The following is a 22,085-nucleotide window of genomic DNA, read 5'->3' as shown; positions in this document are numbered from 1 at the left end:
TGCGTGTGCTTTATTGCTTTTATGTTATGTTTGTTGCAGCTACTGCTACAAAAACATGCCACGAAAGTGGAGTCTTGAGAAAGATCACCCATGTTCTTTTTTTCCTTTGTTTTGATTCCATAAAAACAAAAACTCAAAATGTCCATCCTCCTCCATTTGTTTTTCTTAGCAAGTTCATGTTCTGATCTCACGAGTCGTCAGAGATATCTCGTCCCACTATGAAAGTCTATACTATAGTTGGAGGTGTGTAGTATGTGTGCATTCAGAGATATTATATATGTTAAACCTTTGGTTGAACACTGTCACTTAAAGTCTGTGGTCACCACCATTTAAAAAAAAAATGGAACTCATCTAGTTTGGCCAAGTGCTAGATAAAGTTAACAATTCCCTCAATGGCGGGAAAAGAGTTAAATGGATATTTCCCCCAAAATGAAACTTCTGTCTTAAAAAAAAAAAATTATCACCTCATGTATTTCATAAACCTGTGAGACCTTCATTCATCTTCGGACAACACAAAATGTAAGATATTTTTGATGACATCAGAGCAGAGCTTCGGCCATGTTTTTTCTTTTGCGCACAGACAAACGTATTCTCATAGCTTCAAACAGTGTAAATGGTTTTTGAACCACTGATTTCACATGGGGGACTATTTTCTAACCAATGTTCTTACTATGTTTATGGACCTGGGAATGAGTTTTCAGTTTCACTTGCTGTCTACGGAGGAAAGAAGCGCTGGATTCATCAAAAAATATCTTAATTGTTTTCTGAAGATGAACAAAGGTCTGTACTGATTGGACAACTGGAGGTTTAGTAATTAATGACAGGATTTTCGCCTTTTGGGTGAAGTATCCCTTTAAATATAACTTGTAGAGACTATGCCACTCAGGATTTTTAATTAATATAAGGAGAGGGAATGAGTATGAGCCAATCAAGCAGACTGATCAGGCAAGTCAGTTTATTGCCCACAAAAAAAGTCGCAATGTTCTGTACTAAAAGAATCGGGGTCTACCGTTCAGTCCCACACCATTTGAAGTCACACTTGGCTTTAACGAGTCTCACAGATTCTCTGACATAGCAGCAGCAGAAATGGGAAACCTCTGCTAGCCAGTCCAAAAATTATCCAGAGCTGGTGAAACACTTCAGCCGTCGCAGTTGAATCTGCAGCTAACCCACTGTACATCGCATCGCACAGCTGACGGTCAATTCATATCCACCCCTAGCCCTCAACACCAACACAATTCCAGCAGTGCTCAGATCAGCCACTAACTGCTCACAGTCAAAAGACTCACTTCAAATGGAGCTCTCATACAACTTCCTTCATTCAAAACCAATGCGAATGGCATCTCACTCTGGACAGTGTTCTTTTAACACTTGCAAAGGCCAGTGCTTCATGGTATCCTCTCACTTTGAAGATAGACAAACCATCGGAAACTGTCACTCATGTGTATTGGAGTCTGTCATTGTTTTGCATAATACTCCATCAGTGATTTTAAATTGATCATTAAAGGAGCATCATTATGCAATCATGGTACATATTTATTACAAATTCTTTTATCGAAACAAAAGCAATTGTTTTTTTTTAGTTTTTTGTTTTGCACTTTGCATTTACAACACGTTTGAACATACAGTATATAGCATGAGGCCGTCATGGGACCATTCTGTGATACTTTTGCACCTTTTTAAAGCTTTAATGTGGTCGCGTGTTTCCCCACTGCCATTATCTGGATGAGTTCTGCAAGCAGAATATTTTTCTTGTACAGCCTTGGATCTTCACTACCAAATCAAAACTGGCAAGTTGGGACCACAACCAAAAATGTCCTGTGACCCCAAATTAGGCAGTCTGCAACTTGTATTTATTTATTTTTTTCTTATAAATTTATTTATTTATTTATTTATTTTTTTATTAGGTAGTATAGGTTTGCTACTGTGCTGAGTTTTTTTTTTTTTTTTTCTTTTTTTGCTTTCTTGGGCAGAATAAGGGGCTGTGGTTCGTCTGAGTCCAGCTCAGCTTTTCCACACTGATGTATTTCAATCACCTTTTTCTCAAAAATTTCTGGAATTTCTTTCACCTTTGGCATTACTGGGTGAGAGCTTTTAACCATGTCATGCTGTTGAAAAAGTTCAATGTAATAGTTGATTTAATTGAAAACAGAGCCTGCAGTAATCAGGCGTAGTCAGGTTAGTTCAGCTCAAGTGCAGTTTCATTGATGAAAAATTATGAATGTTTGCATGACAGCGTTTTCGACTAAAACAAGTAAAACTTCCCATACAAAAAAAATAAACCATGTTTGAAAAAAAATACCTTACCGTCTCTGTGTAAACTATGAAAATGTGAATTTGTGAAAATGGTGAGGTTATGTGCATACATATTATTTGTTCAGTCCATAGGAATTTGACACTACAGACGCTTAATGTTTCTTTACAAAGTAACATTGCCATCTACTGGCCTGGCATGCATAAATGCAGCATTTCTAGGCACTTTTTAGGCAAAGTCTTCCGAAATCATAAGCAACTTTATGTTTTTGCTCTGTTCCTTACATGCCTAAGTCAAAGTAGTAGTAAATTTATTCTGAATACTTGCATCAAGTCTTACACCCCCCCCCCACCCCCTTGGGTCTCAAAGATTTACAGAGGTCATTATGATGCGATTTCAACCTTTTTCACTTTCTCTTTGGAGTGTCACAAGCTCTTGATGCATAAAGAAGATCTGTAAAGTTGCAAAGACTAAAGTCTCAAATCCAAAGCTCTATTCTTTATAAAAGTTAAGAGGTCAAACCACTCCTACCTAAAATGGCTCGTTCTAACATGCCCCCACATCTCCACGTCAGTATGTGGGAAGATTTGCATAATGCTGCCCAAACGTTCACGCAAAGAAAGAAGGCGTAACTTTTATTCTCGCTGTTGCCGCTGCGGCCATGTTGTGGAGATGCTGTGTGTTTCATGTGAAAGCGAAGCTACTTTGTTTGGCCTTCCAAAAGAGGACACAATTAGAAACCAGTGGTTCAACACTGTTCCGGAACAGTTTAAGCAAAATATTCAGATGTGTGCAGCACATTTTGCGGAGGACCGATGGGACTGTCGCGTTCTGGAAGAGTAGCCTACAATGCTGGTGTCTGTTTCATAAAGTGAGGGAAGTTCCGCCCCCCAACTTTGCAAGGACAGTCTGGCGCTTCTGACTCACAGCGCTGTAAGTACGTTTTCATATTTAAATAATTTGCCACTGATGATTCAAATGCGAGTTTTGAGCAAATGTAGAGTACACTAGGTTGTTTGTGGTTTTAGGAGCTCCGATCACAAATGCAGACATGGTTTATGTTTATGCAAGGCGATGCAACGCAATGCGTAAAATAGACAGTATAAGTCATTAATAATCCGTAATTATGTCCCCACTGGATTACAACAAATGCATCGTTTAAAAATGTCTTTTGTTTTTTTTTGGTTTTGTTGGTCGTGCCGGGAGACGGCATACGTATGGTAAGGGGTGTAACGTTTATCCGTCTACATGCTAGTGAGGTATTTGGCCAATCACAACACACTGAATAGCTGGCCAATCAGAGTACACCTCACTTTTCAAAACGATGAGCTTTGTAAAAAATCGACGTGTTTCAGAAAGGCAGGGCATAGAGGGAGCAACAACAATAATGCTACATTGTGTGGAAAATAATGTGTTTTTTTTAAGCTTAAAACCGCATTAAAAACATTGGCCAATTACACCAAATACACAAATAAATAAATGTTCTTTTTAGCAACCCCATATGACCCCTTTAAAAATCAGTGTAAATTAGTTTCAATACATTGACTTGTAGTAAAATATTAAATGAATAGTTTTAGTTTCATAAATGTTTTTGGATTGTTTTTCAAAGAATCTGTGCTCGTGCAAAATACTAAAGGATATATTTTTTAAATAAATCCTAAAATGATATTGACAACAACATTGTCTAGTTGCAAGGACATGACTTAATGTATTGCTCTCCAATTAAAATCCACATTATTTGTCTCTTTAAAATAATACAAAGAGTACATACTTCCATAAAGACCACACATAACTCATAATATATTAGAAATAGTCACGTGGCCATTGTATGTGTGTGTGTAATATATCTTTCATACATGTACAGTAAATGGAATTTCCTATTTACAGTATGAGGAAAGAAATTCCAGTTTCAAAGGAATTGATTCCTCAAATTCTGTCTGAGCTTGATTTAAGCGCTTTTATTAAGGTCATTAATATGATTAAAGTAATTGTGTTTTTCCAATTCTTTATCGACAGCGTACATTGATATGTGATTTTTCATACTTTTGAATAAAAATATGTAAAAACCTAGTTGGTCAGATGAGATGTGTATAGATAATAGAGGGTGAACCTTTCTCCTCATGAATAATACTGTATATTTGCCAAAGACAATAATACATTTTTGTATTTCATTTCATTTGAAAATTAATTTTGTAGAATGTTTTAATATGCATGTTTTATATTTGTTTATTTGTGTGATTTTTCTGCCATGAAACTTTGTATATAATCTATTTTCGGTAATTTAATGCAAAAAAGCCAAAATGCCTTGAAAAGTGTGAAATAAAAGTATGAGGATGTAAACAAGGTACATAGACATTATAATCAGTGTTATGCTCTGATTAAATATAAAACATTGCAAAAAAGAGCTCAGAAAGAGCCTTTCTTGGTCTCATGACACTTCATTTCATGTAGTCCATAGCCAAACCATTAGTTGTCCTGATTGACACCAGGACTGATGTTCATATGTAGGATTCAGGAGATCCATTTTTAATGCCTCTAAACAGACCCCCCCCCAATATTGTATCATGCTAAAACACTTGTGAGAACTGGTTATTATATAAGCAAAATGTCTTGAAAATATAGAATTGAACATGTAGATCGATAGGGCAAGAAGAATCTTTGAGAGATCCTCTTTCCAATTCCTTCCTCCACTTTTAGCTGCTTTTGAAGGCAGTCTGCAGATAGCGATGAAATCTTTCTATTTAACCATTACTTTTGGGATAGTAAGGTGAAGCTTTGATGTTCTTAATTCCACTAGTTTTCAGGAATGCCTCAAAGACTTTTCCTACAAACTGCTTGCCGTAATCAGTCACTACCTTCAAGGGATACCCAAATGGGGCGAAGATTTTCATCACAGTATCAGAAGTTATGTCATCTATAACTATTGCTTCAGGGTATGATGTTGTAGTAGGTCTGTAACAGTGAGTATATAGACATTTTGAATAGGACTCACCAAATCAACACCTAGCTTGGACCAAAGGCCTAGGTGGATGCTCTAACAGATGCAGTGGTTAATCTCCATGCAACGGTTGATTCAGAACACACGCATTAAAATTTTTTATCATTCTTTCAAAACATCCATGTCAATAATTAGGCCAATAGAATTTGCATTCTCAAAAAGTTGCTTCGTGCAAATTTATACCTTGATGGTGTTGTTTGTACTATTTTCAAAACTTGTTGGGATTTGTGCAGAAGGCAGAACTATCTGTGTCCCTGCAGCAAAAGACATCATGGGTTGACAAAACTCTCATCTGACCATCCTTTTTTCGGCTGTAAGCTTTCAGGAAATGTAGCAGGCCACTGTACTGTCTCCACTATGGAAATCAGTTGTGTCAAGGTGGTATCTGCCATTGTGCGCAATTTTAAGTTGTCCTCAAGAGTCAAGGTGTTGAACATCCATCATATTTACAGCAAGCAGCAGCCTGTCCTTATACATGTCCACATAACTGTTGTCCTCTGTCTTGGTAACGAAAAGTTGGAAAGTGTGAAACTGCCATGCAACTGGCTTTACCATGCAATCTGTTTAATCTGGTAGTCATATGAATACAAGTCTTTGTATTCTTGGAGACAAAAAGCTTAGACTTTTCTGGATTGATGAATATAAATGAGGGGCCGGTGGGTGATCTGTTTGAAGGGTAAATCTGACTCCCCACAAATATGCTCTGAAGTGTGTACCACCAAGGGCAAAATGGTTTTGAAAGCTCTATCTGAGCCGTTCTGTGGGTTTGTCAAAGAGCAGGCTTATATGCCACAGGTTTCTTAGCTCTATCTTCTGGACTGGACTTGCATCAATGATTACAAACAGGTTTTCTTCTGTCTGCTGTGACAACCTAACCTAAAATCTCACTCAGCTTAAGTCCAAAGAAACAGTTTATCCTTGTTTAATGTCAGTCCCTTTTTTTGGAACTCTTTGAAAATATTTTCTCAGTCTTTGTTCCAGCTTCTTTTCATTTTTCAGCAAATATGACCACGTCATCCATGTAGCACACCACACCTAGCATTCCACATAACATCAGAATCCATGGCTTTTCTGGTAGGCTTCAGGAGCAGTGGACAATTCGAATGGAACCTTCTTAAAGCCGATATACATCTTCTGTGTGTAATGAATGTGGTAATTTGTCAGGATTCAGGTGCTAGACCGACTTGCCAAAGCCTTTGTGGGAATCCAGTTTTTACAAACACCTTTGCCTCCCTGCATCGCTTGCAGTATACTGGGCTATTGTTGGTACCCGGTTGTCTTTCTCTTACCACTGCTTCTCTCAGACTTCTCTCAGATCTCACACAAAGTCATTTTTTTTTTTTTTGGAATGAGGAAGAATGTTGGACACCCACTCAGATCTTTGTGCACTTCCTCTATGATTCCAGGCTTCCAGGCATTCATCCAGTTCCTGATTACAGCCTCTGCCATTAGGTAAGGTACTCTCCTTAAAGCATGAAGCTACAGGTGCATACCTTTTCATTCACAGATATTTTATGGCTGTAACCGTAATTTGTCCCAGTCCTTAAAACAAAGACTGATATTCAGTCTCCAGTTTCAAAATCTTTCACGATGAACTTTTCAATTGGTCTGACCCTGGTCAGCAGGATTCGGAATCTTTAAGTCAAACGCCGGACTGTCTTCCCAACAGCGGCTCTACATTTCCTTTGGATTACAAAAAATATAATCTTTTGTGTCATTTACCCTTCCATCAAACTGAAGTTCAAAAAAATCCCACACAGTGAAGAGGGTGAGTCTGTGAATTATGCATGATAATTGTATCTTGGTTTGTTTTAGTTCAAACTCTTTGTGCAAACCCAATCTTTGATACAGTCTTCTCAATTAAATTTTCTTCCACTTCCTGTATCTACGCCCATCTTCAATTTTGTCAGTAACTCTTATGGTCACTTTTCCTTTTGGATCAACTGACATACACAAATGTCCATCAGAAACAGAATTGTTGGTTATACTGCTCTTACTGGTTTGGTCTTTGTGGTCTGACTTGTCTTTGGCCATTATATTTGTCAAACTGTTATGCTCCCTGTGAATTGTTTTTCTTTTTGCAAAACACGTTGCATAATGCCCAGTTTTTTTTTTGCAATGCAGCAGGTTGATGATTTTGCACCACTAGTCATCTGCTTTATCGTGTGTCAGTCACATCTGTAACACACTGTCGGGCTGTTGCTCTTTTCAGATCAGCATTTTGTTGTTTCAGTTTTGTGTAAGCTGCTCTTTCACCTTTCACCCACTCAATTTTTTGTAACATTTTTATTTTTCAATCACAATTTAATTACAATTTTTCATAAAATTTTTGTTTTTTGTGATGAAATTTAAAAACGTAGCCTATAGATTAGTTAGATAACGATAAAGTCAGTTCCCAAAGATTTTTTATGCAGTCCACCTAAAATTCACTAAACAAAGCATTTTGGAATATGTGAGTCAATATGACAAGGCAATTATGACATCAAAAAGCACTGAGGATATATTTACTTGCTATTTTACAGTCTCAAACCAGAGCCTTCGGTCTCTGTGCATTGATGGCCAAATGTGCCAAGCGGCTGCTTCTCAGATATTATAGTGTAGGAGAACAGGACAAAGATCTCTCACATGATCTCTCATGGGCAAAGGAGTAGGGCTGGCTATATGGCGGTTCACTATGATCGTTAATTTAGATCAATATGTGCTATAGCTTTTCTTATCAAGTGTTTATGAGAAGTGTGAGGAGTATTATCACGCTTACTGCATGACATGGAGGTGCACTTTTGTAAAATAGAGAAAATAAAAAAATGCCTTTTTTTCTGCTTTTATTTATCTACACTCACAATAACACCAAAATGTTGAGCTTTTGTAAAATAGAGAAAAAAAACTAACCTATTTCTACTTTTATTTATGTACACTCAACGATAATCCTAGTCGTTCTGTGAAGTGTTCATCCTTGTCACCATTTATGTTGTGTTGTTCGATTCAATAATCAGACTTTGTTGATGCTTTGTCAACTTTAACAACTCTCAACCACATGCTCACTTACATCTCTCTGGCACCGATCCTTTCTGTTCTCGCGATAATGATACAACTACAATCCCAAATACAAGAACTGCATAAAATGCAAATAATTGTCACACATGATATTATGCTCTGAAATTCAGCACAATTGCCAGACTGTCACCAAACAGAAACAATTGTCATTCTTCTAAGAAACATAAAGTGTACATCTACCACTGTGACCTCAAATCAAAAATTGTGACCCTGGACCACAAAACTATTTTTTTTTTTTTTTCGAAATTGAGATTTATACATAATCTGAAAGTGAATAAATACGATTTTCATTGATGTATGGTTTATTAGGATTAATTTGGACAATATTTGTCTGAGATACAACTTTTTGATAAATCTGGAATGCTGAGAATGCAAAAAAAAAAAAAAAAAAACAAAAATCCTGAGAAAAATCATCTTTAAAGTTGTCCAAATGAAGTTGTCTTAGCAATGCATATTACTAATCAAAAATTAAGTTTTGATCACATTTATGGTAGGAAATCTACAAAATATCTTAATCGGAACATGATCTTTAATCAACATCCTGAATGATTTTTGGCCATAAAAGAAAAAATCGTTAATTTTGACCCAAACACAGGGTTTTTTGCTACAAACTATACCCCAGTGACTAAGACTGCTTTGTGCTCCAGGGTCACAACTGGATCTCAGATGACTGTACCAAATCCATTCAACAATCTCACAATTTTACACTTTTGTACGCAACCCAATCCAATGCATCTTGACACCCCTTGACAATAATAACAATTGGACCAGAATCAACATGGATATTCATACTGGATTGTAAAAATACATTGAAAAAAATAATAAGAACGATCACATCCAGATGCTAGACACTGATGTATACTGGGAGGGACAAGTGTCATGTTATGTAATTCCTAGCTGATTTCTCTGTGCAAGTTTTCTTGGCCAGAAAAGGAAATGGAGCATGAATTCATCCTTCATTCACCTTTTCACTCACCATTAATAGGACATTTGACATATTTAATGGCTTGTGACAACTACAGGCATTAAGTTGTGAATGCCAGCCATGTTCTGTAACCGTATAAAAGCAAGTGGTGAATGCTTTTAAATACACTTCAGACATATCACCAGAGCCGGCCGCTTGACCTTTGGGGGCCCCTAAGCAAATTTTGGTTGGAGGCCTGCATTTGACCATTTTAAGTAAGGCCTAAAGAGAAAGCAGCAATGACTACCTTATATCTATACTGTACATATTATATTTACTATGTTATTTTACATTTTTAGTCTATTAAAATATGTTTTAATTATTCTATGTATGCTGTATGTTAATTATCTTTTTGACGATGTGGTCCTGAGTAAGGTATTTTCATTATTATGTGGCAAGACATTGACAGAATGACAATAAAAGACCTTGAGTTCTTGAGTTGAGTTCATGTTTGATGTCTAACAGGAAAAATATGACACCACTGAGCTGATAATGGTAGTGCAGTGCAGAGGAACACACACTGATGAACTTGCTGAATAAAAAAGACTGATAAAAGTGATTTTCACTGACCATCAAAGAAACATTTTTAATTGACACCAGAGTGTAAGAGGCACAAACAACAGCTACTATATAGAATTTAAATGAAACAGTAGCAAGTAGAAATAACATTTAAATAAATATATATTATAAAATAAATAATAAATAGAACATTTAAATGTTTGAATTTTCCCAAATAAACAAAAATAACAACATCTCAAAACACCACAAACAAGATTAATAGTAACAATAATAAGAATTAGGTAACATTTCAATAGAACACTATTAAAATCCAAAATTGTGTGTTATTTGTGTTGTGCGCGCACATGCATACATGGTCTCCTTGGAAAAAAGTAATTTGCTAAAAAACAAAAAAAATTGAATTCAAGGTTGTATAGTCCAGCGATTTCAGGCCCAAAAAAGGCTCCTAACATAAATGATCACATTCATCATAATTCTTTCCTAACGATCCGCTAGCCGTCTCTGAAAAACGCGTTCTGTAGGCAGCCTAGGCTCTGAGATCTGGCAACACAAAAAACAAATGGTTTCACCAACCACTCAAAACCAAAACAAATAGGTTTCAACCAATCACCGACAGGGGAAGAGGGTGTTTGTGCGGTTTTGCGCTCGGTGCACGGCTGCACGCGATAGTCGGAGAACACAAGTGCAAAACCTCACAAACACCCTCCCCCTGTAAGTGTTGCATCCCACTATAAGACTTTTAGGACTGACAGATGTATCCAGGCCTACAGGTTTACGTACGTATCTTCTTGCTTCGTCTCTTCTTCCAGCCTCTTCTTTTGTCGTTTTTCATGGCCAGAAAGATATTTTCATTCTTGTCAGACATCGTCGACGTCGGAGGAGTAACTGATGACAGGACACTGACCAGGTGACGAGTGACAGTCATTAGGGGTCAGTCCGGGTCAAGATTCGCGGGGAACTCGCCATAATAAAGAACTAAATAGATAACAACTGTAGCTTATCATGATGCGTGATAAAGATGCGCTGTAGGCCCATTTCTTTTTATTTATTTATTTATTTTATGTAACTTTGATGTATGATTTTTTTTTTTTTCACCCACTAGCTAGCAGTGACTCTAGGGGGCCCTCTGCAATGCAAAGGTCCCTTAGTGGCTTGGGCCGGCTCTGCATAACACGTAGTGGGGTTTATAAGACACTGAGAAGTTTATTGGATATTTGAACACTTTCTGGTTGGCAAAATTTAGCCATAATGGAATTATATTACATTTTCGTCATTTAACCAAACGCTTTTATCCAAAGCGTGACTTTTAAATGAGAACAAATGGAAGCAATCAAAATCAACAAAAAAGAGCAATGATATGTAAGTGCTATGGCAAAGTCCCAGTTAGCATTAACACAGTACAATGTAGCAAGGTTTATTATTATTATATAATAAATAAAAAGAAAACAAAGAGAATAGAAAAAATAATAGAGCAAGCTAATGTTGTGAGAGGCTTTTTGAGGGGGAAACTGGAGATTCTTACTGTACAGCTAAAAAATTAACACCTTTTGGGCGTGTCATCGCAAAATGTTCAGATAATGTAAGTTCTGAGGAAGGAATTATACAGGGGCCACTTGTTTGATATTTTGTTATCTGATGCAATAGCATCCAGGTCATCCATGGCTAGATACAGCATTCCCTGACAGTGTGTAAGCCCCAGTATAAACAGGAGTATGAAGCTATTTTAGTAGCAGAAGGCCACGGCATTGCCTGGAGAAAGATTCATCCCCAGTGACCCAACAATACACGCAAAAACCCAACTGGATAGATTAAAAACTCTAGTGGATTAACTGATGAGACCCAGACTGCAGTGCAGAGCAAAAGCTCAATGACATCACTGACATCTGGGTACAGTTTTGTAATATGACAGACCAGAGACAGGCTTAGTCTCATACAGACTTAAAACATTTTGGCCAAATCCCAAATCTCAGTCTAAGAACCAAGATAGCATTTATGTTCTATGCTTATTTATGATTTGTTTTTTACACCTCAGCACACGCGACAGATAATCTCTCTAATCCAATCACTACGCACTTCAAAACTATTAACATTTGGAACATGTTTCGTTATACGTTTTGGTGTCTTGGATGTCCATAACCTGGCATGGTGAATTTTTAGCGCAAAGAGTATGAACATGACGTGAAGGTGAGGTAAAAGACTAATTTGACCTGTAAACTGTCCTTTACAATGTTGGTTAAATCATCTAATCAGCAGTTTTGTTATGAGTTATTTGTAGTGTTCATTTCATGCCCATTGGTGATAATTATTATTTTTATTTCTATACAATTTTGCTTTAGAAAGGTTTTTTATTTTTTTTTTTTTTTTTTTTTACTAATTAAGAGAGATGTATGCATGTATTTTAGACACACTGTATTTCAGTTTATTAAATTGCCTTTAAATGGACCTTAAAGTAGGTTTAACAGTTATTGCAAAGTCTGCTTTTTTTTTTGCATTGAGTTTAAAAATAATAACTGAATTTAAAAATGTTAACATGATCTATATTATTAATAGTTGTTTCTACAATCAAAAATACTTTAGAAAAAAGACATTGTTTAAATTTTAATGTCTTTTGAATAAAAAATATTTTGTTTTACTCATGTCTACAAAAACTGTCAAATCAATTCAACAAACACCCTGGAAATTAAAACTAAAACCATGTGACCAGCATCATGTCACTTTCTTCTGCAGTGGACATTTTGAACAATATTTGTTTCTGTATTTGATCTCCAGTGACCTATTGTCAAGGAGTATATTAATTGCCTGTCAACAATGTTAAGTACATTGATATTGTTTGCATTGTTTTTTTTGATTTAATTAAAATAAATATTTACACATTTGAGGTGAAACTGATCAAGAAAATGACATTTGGTTGGGGCCAGACAAGGCCTGTCATTGAAATTATGAGTCAAAATGGTACATTTTTAATTATGTTACCTGTAAAACACATGCATTTTGTCTGTACATGATCTGTTTTTCCCTGATGCACAACTTCCATTGACAAAAGCATTTATTCACTGTAATCCTGCAAGGCCTCAAGAAAGAAGGGCTAACGCCTAGCCAGACGGACATTTTTAGAATACTTTTATATCTACTAAAGCAGAGAATTGAAAACTGTGGCATAAATCTGTGCTGCTAATAATCCCCCATTTGCCAGATACACTTCCTCAAATACAAAGTCCCAAGCATTGCCAGCATTGTTTTATCTGCACAAGTTACAAATCCAGGCCTTTGTTCATTTAATAGCATGTCATATTCCATATTAAAAACTGGTTATCAACCGAAGACCAAAGCCGTGAAGGACACTTCCATGTGCTTTGAACATGATGTGCCGACTTTGAGTGAAAATGCCAGTGCCCTTGATCACAGAGGAGCAGCTGAGGTCTGACATAATGGGAACTAAGCTGTGAAAATCACAGGAATGAGCCAGAAAGGCCGGCACACTTTTGTGTGTTTGATGCAACAAGGCTCTCATGCACAGAACTCACTAATGAATACACCATCTATATTTTGAAGTTGGTCACTGTTTTGTAAAAAGCCCCCCAGGCACATTGTTAGTCCTTTCCAGAGCATCCTGGCAGTGGATTCTAGCTGTACAAAATCATCAGGCAGTCGTTGCTTAAACCCTGACACATTTCTGACCCATAAAGGGTGTAAACATGAGCAATAATCTATTATGATCAATCTATTATGGTTGTTTTATTATGTGATCTTGTTTTATTTCAACTTGTTTTTGAAAGCATAAAAAGCAGGCATGACTGTGGGGAAAATTTATCTATGGGGCCACGTGCCTAAACTTATTACTTAATGCAGGGAAAATCACGTTTCAAGCAGAATATTTGACCATTTTTCATTTTTTGACAATAAAAATTGCAGTTTCTGGAGTCTCTAGTTTGTGTATGATGCATGTCTGCCATCTAGTGGCTAAATTAGAGAAGACAGACACATAAAACATTGCCGCGAGAATTGGATGTTTTGTTTCAGTCAAGACTTGGAGAACATGTTCATGCCTTTTTCACACCAGCAGGGTGGACTACTGTAATGGTCTCCTCACCGGCCTTCCCAAGAAGACCATTAGACAGCTGACGCTCATCCAGAACGCTGCTGCCAGAATTCGACTAGAACCAGAAAATTTGAGCATATCACACCAGTCCTCAGGTCCTTACACTGGCTTCCAGTTATATTCAGGATTGATTTTAAAGTAGTTTTACTCATTTATAAATCACTCAATGACCTAGGACCAAAATACATTGCAGATATGCTCACTGAATATAAACCTAACAGAGCACTCAGATCATTAGGATCGTTAGTCAGTTAGAAATACCAAGGGTTCACACAAAACAACGGGGAGTGTGCTTTTAGCTATTATTGCTGCTCAGCAGTTGGAACCAGCATCCAGAAGAGATCCGAGATGTGCTAAAACACTAGCCACATTTAAATCCAGACTCAAAACTCATCTGTTTAGCTGCTGTGCATTTATTGAAACACAAGTTTGATGGCTTTGTTTTTGAGTTCTCAAAAGCTATATTGTATTGTATATGTATTTATTGTTGTTGATTATTAAACTTTCTTTGTGATGCGATGGTAAAATAAAGTGTTTTAAAAGTTAAAAGCCCAAAAGTTCTCTCTTTCTCTAGCACATTTCAAAAACTTCTAATATATCTTTTTTTTCTTCTTTTTTATGACATCAATGTAAAGTGTATGAGATGTAAGAGCGCAGGGGCAGGATAATGGAACACCCCCATTACTTCACGCCTCGCTGGAGTGTGGGAGACAGGGTCCGTCCTGTTAGTGCAAGTTAACATACAAGGGTGTTTAAAACAAGGGTAGACGTGAAAAGTCCTCTGCTACAGAAAATGAGAATATCACCACTGGGCCCGGCACATGCGGAAGACCGTGATTGAAAACAGTGCATAGACTGAAAGAGTGAGAAGAAGAAAGAAGAAGAAGAAGAAGAAAATCAAATGCTGGAATGTAATGTTGCCTTGTGCAGTTACTGAAAATATTTTTTTTTCAGACAGTACAACACCACAGAACACATCTATCTTATCTATCTATCTATCTATATATCTATCTATATCTATCTATCTATCTATCTATCTATCTATCTATCTATCTATCTATCTATCTATCTAATCTAGACCAGCTCAAACCAGCAGCCATGCATCAAAACATACCAAGCCAGTATATGTTTTTTTTTTTTTTTCTTATCAACACACAGGCTGCTATAGACTATTATTTTAGTGAAAAGGATTCAGAGAGAGGAGCGCTGTTTAAACCAAGTGTGACATATTTATTAAACTTTTTTTTTTTTTTTTGTATTGATGAACAGTTATGATGAAGGAATCATTTAGGCGTAACAGACTGAGGAGCCACACAAAAAAGGTACGTTTGAGAGAGAGTCGGAGACAGTGAGGACAGTGGACCAATGGCAGGAAACACCTGTGTGGGCTTTATTAAAAAAAAAAAAAAAAAAAAAAAAGCATAACGATGATATAAATCACATTCTGTTGTATCCTCATTTGAATTGTCTTTGATCATCTGAAGAAAAGGAAAAATAAAATAAAAAACACTCCAAAAAAGAAAAAATTACAGTGCTTTCACAGAATGAAATGATTTGAATTAAACACCTTAGTGATTTTTCTGAAGGCACACTGAAACAACATATCAAAAGGATAAATAGACTAATCAATAATGCATTGAAGACAAAGTGGGAAAAGAGTGGTTTGTTGTACCTGTTCAGCCAGCCATGATGTGCTTTACAAAAGCTGTGGGGGGAAAAAAATAAAAATAACAATACTCACATATTCGTGAAATGCATATTTAGTTTATACTATTCTGAGCCCAGTAGTCATCCAAATTCAAAAAAACTACTAGATGAGGAGAACACTGCCATCTAGAGGTAAAGAAAAAACTATCTCATTCTTGATTAGAGATCAAATATTTTGTTCTCAAGCATCACTTCTCATACTGCATAATGACATGAAGTGTGATGTGCATCAGTCGTGTGATGACAGATGTTGAGTTGATTTACATATTAACTGGACACACTGTCACTGAATGAAACAGCCTGAACAGCAGGTGATGATGGAGGTGTAAAAAGTGTGTACAAACTCACCTTCGTAGTTTATAACAGCCATTCGCATCCTCCTGCCAGCCATCAGCTGCTCAACCATCATCTTCCTTCATCTTCTCTCCTACAGAGAAGACATTGTTTCACAAGTTTCACAGTGCTCTGCATGTATGCAGGCTGGTTTTCTTGTGACCATTCGGGGTGTGATTAGCTAAAGTGTCAGTTGCTAGTCTGATGCTAATGCATTCAAAACTATAATGGTATATCTTGATTTTACAGTGATAGAACCCAATCTTAATGCTAAAAAAAGTACTTCCAAGAATTTAGCACAGGAATTTGCGAATACAAAAGAATTAAATTAGTTTATGATAATTATTTCAGATGTTGAAGCTTACCCAGGGTAGCGAGGACGTGTCTGGTTCAGCACCCATCACTGTTCCCATTGCCCTCAGTTGTCGAACACATCTCAGGCCCTCAACAAAGTCTTCAAAGGTGCCGCTGTCTTTGGCCTTGCAGATGTGTTGATGAATGGGGCAGGAACTGATCAAAATCAAGCATCTTCACTTGCATTTCTGCCAATAAAGAAGGAAGAATGAATCTGTGTGGCATGTACGGGCCCTGAACAACGTTCGGCTCTCTAGGCATTTGAGAGAGGATGTTTCATTTCACATTAATAGACGGTGAAAGGTCCGAGGGACAGATTTGGTCTCACCTTCAGCTTCGTTGTTTGGGTGCGCCTAACACGTGCATAACTTCAGCGTTGGTGGGGTTCTGACCCAAAGCCGGATCAGATCACCACACATGAGCGTAGGTGATTTTCATCTCGTTGGTTGGCGTCCTGTCAAACAGCTGGAACGCAATCCTTGGAAATCTGCAGAGAAAAAGACAGTCGGACTTGAGTTTCTCACACTCCCAACAGACATTAAAGCTGTATGATGCCCATGCTTTAGAGCACTGACAGTTTGAAGTCTCTGTTAGATCTCTGTCCTGGAAAATTACAGCGTTGAGTTTTTCTTTCTTTTACTTTTTTATATTCCATTCCTTCACTTTTGGCCAAAATCAAAACTATGTGAATGATCTGCTGCGGTGACCCCTGTATGAATTTCTTCTTCTGTTCAACACAAAGGAGGATATTGGCAGAATGTTGACGGTAGCCACTGAGTTCCATATTGTGGAAAAAAATAAATAAAGTCAATGGCTACCGTCGACTGCTTGGTTACCAACATCAAAACTAACGGCATGATTGGTATAATCTTAAAACTGTGGGTATTTCTGCCATATGGACATTACTTTGAAACTTTCGATAATATATCACTTATAACTGTAATGTATAAAACATAAATTTTCTACTACAAATTGTGTTTTGAAATGATATATTAATTGGCATTGTAAGGCGCTGACTCATACAAAGACATTTTTATGCATTGATTTTTTTTATAGGTATATAGACAGTAATATAAAATTATAGTATTATTTTCGCTATGGCATTTAACAATAACCATGAAAATTATATAAAAGCAAATTGCATAAGGCATTAAGACTTGTTTTGAAAAAAATAATTTGAATAAAATTTCCTGAACTTGTTTTTTTTTGCTTCTTGTATCAAGCATAAATCTAAAATCTAAAAAGTTTTTTTATTATTTTTTTTAGGCATTTTTACTACAAGTAAATAATACCATAGAAAAAAAGGCTGAATCATATTTTATTTATTTATTTGTTTATTTGGAGTGCACACAATAGCAGTGTAATTACAGCGTTATTTTCTGTAATTATCCTTTTAAAGCTAAAGTAATTCTGAAAATCTCACTTACCCTCAATCTGCTCAGCAGTGAATTCGATCTGCCAAGAGATAATAATAATAATAATAAAAAATCATCAATAATAAAATAATCATGCATAACACTGAAGTTTAATAAACACATACAAGACTACTGCATGTTGAAAATGTGATTATTAATTGTTTAGATGCTATTTGTCTTTCAGGGCCTGACCCATCCTCCGGGACACACACCCGGCTGACAAATGTCTGCACACTCACCCCGGCTCTGGTTACTCAAACTCAATCCTGTTTGTCCTGTGACTCATTGTTCAAAAAGAATTTATGAGCAACCTTGAGCCAGAGGATGCATGTGGCCCTGCGGGTGTAAATCAATACCCCTTTGTCATTATACCGCAACGTTGTCAGTCAGGGTTAGCAGACTCAGACAGCGATTGCAGGGCTGCAAATGCATGACACTGACAAGATGCTTTTTATGGCCTTAAGAAATGGGAACATGCCAAATAATGAAACCGTTACTTTACAACATAACAAATGCAACGACATTTTCAAAGACATACCTTTGTATTTTGTCCATAGATGCTGAATCCTTAATGCAGATTGTTAATGCATATTTGTCCACCGAAACATCACAAAGACAATTCCACTGGACTCAGGAAATTATAGTTACCATAAATGATGATTCTCAGTAATCAGAGCTCATTAGACATGCTGCATCTGTTCTAGCTGAATGCCGTGCTTTATGTCTTCAACAAAATCTTTAGAAATCGTGAATCTGTGAAGGATTCTGAATGAACAGTTCCATAAGTTTGGGTGGTCCATTCTGGAGCAGCGTAATCAAAATCCCATTGTGTGTGGCCTAAACCTCAATGGTTTGGAACATGTATTATGGCCTCACCTAACCCCCAAAACCTTTAGACTATGGAAAATGGGGTGTAGAGTGGCAATGTTGACCACTAAAATATCTCCTCTGAAACTTGAGCTTTCCTGTCAATTTTCCACAATTACACTAGGAAATCCAAATATTTCTTGACCTGCAAAAAAAACTAAAGGTTTGGAAAGTGATACGCCACTGGGTATTATGTTGTATTTATATGTTTTGCATTTAAATATGTGGAACTTCTGCAAGTTGCTAAAACACTTTGATTTGGGAAATACAGAATGCCGAATTCTCAGACATAGATAGCCAAACAAACACTGACAATGGTTTAGTTCAAGCAAAATGGCTTTTTAAATCAATTCTGAGCTCTGCAGATTAAAACAAATATGTGCACAAACACACTGCCAAGCAGTGACGGTGGAAGACAGCATTTGTAGATGCTTAGCCAATGATTCTGCAGTTTGGTTCTTTTGGGTGCATTACACCCTCTTCATTAAATGGCATCTCTAAAGTTGCTTAAAATAGCTCATGGACATCAATGAAAGCAACAAGAGCGTAAACAGTTGTCTGTGAGAAGGTAAACATTTGTCACCAGGGCCACTTCAGTAGACATAGTAGACTGTTATCAAGATACTAGACATTCTTTAAAACAGAGTTTTCGCAGTGATGCCATAGAAGAACCATGTTTGTTTCCTAAAAGAACCTTTCAGTGAGCCTAAACAGCGTGAAGCACATTTTAATATTCTAAATGAACACTTTATGCAATATAAAGATTTCCATGTATCTTAAAGGTTTCTTTATGAAACCATCAATGCCAATGAAGAACTTTGCAAGCTAGAATTAATACAACAAACAGTGGCCAATTGATTGCAAGAAAGTGCCTTGAAGTCTTTGGTCAGAAGTAGCACGGAATGATAGCACTAACTACATTTTCCTTTTCTCTTGGTCTTCAATCATAATTAACAGGGAAACAGAAGACACATTGCTCAGTGTAAACCAAACGGACCAGCGGCTACATTGACATTAGTCAGACTAGACACCATATTTCAGTTTGATAGAAATGCACCTGAACAGCAGTTTTTTTAGTCTAAAATGTTCACAATATTTAAATTGGAAGTTCTATTTCCATTTCCATTCGTTGGCATCTAAATGCATTAAGGTGCAAGCCACTGATGAGTTGCAGTTGTCCCTGACTAAGTCCATCTCTGTGCAGTGGATCTCAACAAGTTAGAGTTTAGTCCCTTGACTTCAGCTGGGTTAAACTCTGGCTCCTTGGGGGGCTCAGGACTCTGGGGCTGGGTGCAGCTACTGGTTTGGGCTCTTCCTTCTTCTTGGGTGCCATGGTGATGGTTTACGATGCAACACAGAGGGACGGAGACAGCACAGGGTCAGACACACTCTGGGGTACAGGACTCCATGCTGCCAGAGGGCACTTTATCCTCGGGGTGACAGGTATGTCCTGCCCCCTTTTGTCCCAGAAAGGTGCTAAATACAAAGAGGAACTCTGTAAAAGGACATGGCCAATGGCTTGCTATTTGAGACACATTTGTCCTCTCACAGCAGATGCTCTCGTCCATCCGAACTGGCCGTAGGGGCAAAAGAGTTTTCATTTAGCTAGAATTCTGGGATTTTGGTCATCTTTACAGCTACAGTGAACGATACATGAGGTCACTGCCTGTCAGGCTTGTGTTCGTTATAATCCATGCATCTCCTCCAAATCCATTTTTTCAAGCTGTTCAGGGATAAACTGGAACACCAGGGTGTTATTCCAAATTATTAAATTCAATCATGCATATTTCCATTTAAAAGCCTAATCACTAAAATATTTATGAGGCTCCTAATGTCATAGAATGCAAATATATCCCTTACTATATATATGAGATTAAAATGCTCTTTACATTTACAACAACCAGTACATTTTGGTTCATTAAGGAACTCTGTAATTCTTCTATGAAATCAGGTTGTACACATTTTTTTTTTTCTAACATTAATTTTTAAGAGCGTAGAAACAAAAAGACATGCATTTCATAGCTGAATGTAAATAAACAATATATGGTGCTATAAGAGGCAGATTATTACTCATCAGTATTCATCTACAAGATGCAGAAGCTGAGGGATTTTCTGCCAATCACAAAGTAATAAAAAAAATACTAATTTCTATAGTAAATGGAGCAGAACACTAATTAAAAACCAAGTTAAAGTGTTGTCTAAATAAAATAAATAATTTCCTGGGTCTTACCAAAAATTTAATGTTATTAACTAGATATTTTCCACACAGCACAAAACAACGTTTTCAACAGTAACCCATCGCATCTATAACAGCTAAACCTAAGTCAGCCAAAGAAAACAGTTGATTAAAGAAGAAAACAGAAAAAAAGAAAAACGTAAGCCCATTTTGAGACCATTAGAAGTCTTTGCAGTGTGAAATATTATAAAAACTGAAACTGTCCTTTAAATCATATTGTGCATTTCAGACGATCTCTAGGTTACTAGATTAAAATCATCTAAGATGTACACTACAAAGGAATTAATAAATGTAAAAAGTTTTCTGCAAGCTGTAGTATATAATTGCAAATGTAGCATTCGTGTACTAGAGCTCGATGGTTGTTGTATAACCTATTTTTCTTTGTTTGTTAACATGGGGCATTTCTCTTGTAAAAAAGTTTTGCTTGCATTTAAATATAGGTCATGATTTCCTCATGTATAATCATTGTATAAGTAATTACTGCCTGCACTAAATGATTTTAAATATGATAATGTATGCAGTCTGTTTGATTGTGAGGATGATCAGAGTGAAATGGTTTGAGAGTAAAACAAAAACACTGATCATGAATTTTCAGAATTTATGTCTATATTAAGAGTGAAATAATGAGGAAATAGGATTAGAGTTATGCTTCATTTTTGACACAAGTAAGAAAATGGCTTTCATTTGTTCTTGAAGGCAGACATATATATATATAAAAAAAATAATAATAAATTGAAACATGACTTACGAAAGTCATATTACAAGCTCAGTAACCCTGGAGCTTTCTTCACTGAAAGGCACAATCCATTAATAATGTAATTATAAATACAATGTTTATATAAAATTTACATTTACATTTAGAAAAGAAGACTATTTATTTATTTTTTTAATTTAAGATGAAGTCAAGTTACATCGAGAGAGGTGAGTTTTCAGCTCTCGCTTGAAAATGGTCAGGGATTTAGCATTCCAGATAGGGGTGGGAAGATCATTCCACCAGCCAGGAATGAATTTGATTTGCTGCAGTTAGTACATTTGTTGAAATCATTTGTGAAACTTAAGAGGAGACAAATGTGAAGGGTTAGAGTTTTCATTTATTTATTTATTTTAGAAAGAAAATGTGAGAAGCAGGAGACTGGCTTAGAGTTGGTGTTCATGTAACCATTTCTATCTAGAAAAATATTTTAAGTTGTAAAAGAGATACCTCTGGTTAATTCATTTAATCATTCATTCTTTCATTCATTCATTCATTCATTTAACCTCTTTGAGACATACAAAACATTTTAGG

General features: G+C 36.5%; 1 pseudogene; it reads right to left on the bottom strand.

The window, feature by feature from the left end:
- Positions 1 to 15,479: 15,479 nt before the first annotated feature.
- Positions 15,480 to 19,901, bottom strand: LOC122136354 (annotated as a pseudogene).
- Positions 19,902 to 22,085: the final 2,184 nt, after the last annotated feature.

This window comes from Cyprinus carpio, chromosome B2 (assembly GCF_018340385.1).
Source record: "Cyprinus carpio isolate SPL01 chromosome B2, ASM1834038v1, whole genome shotgun sequence".
Lineage (NCBI taxonomy): Eukaryota > Metazoa > Chordata > Actinopteri > Cypriniformes > Cyprinidae > Cyprinus > Cyprinus carpio.
Note: the sequence above shows the minus strand (reverse complement) of the source record. Positions and strands in the feature narration are given on the sequence as shown.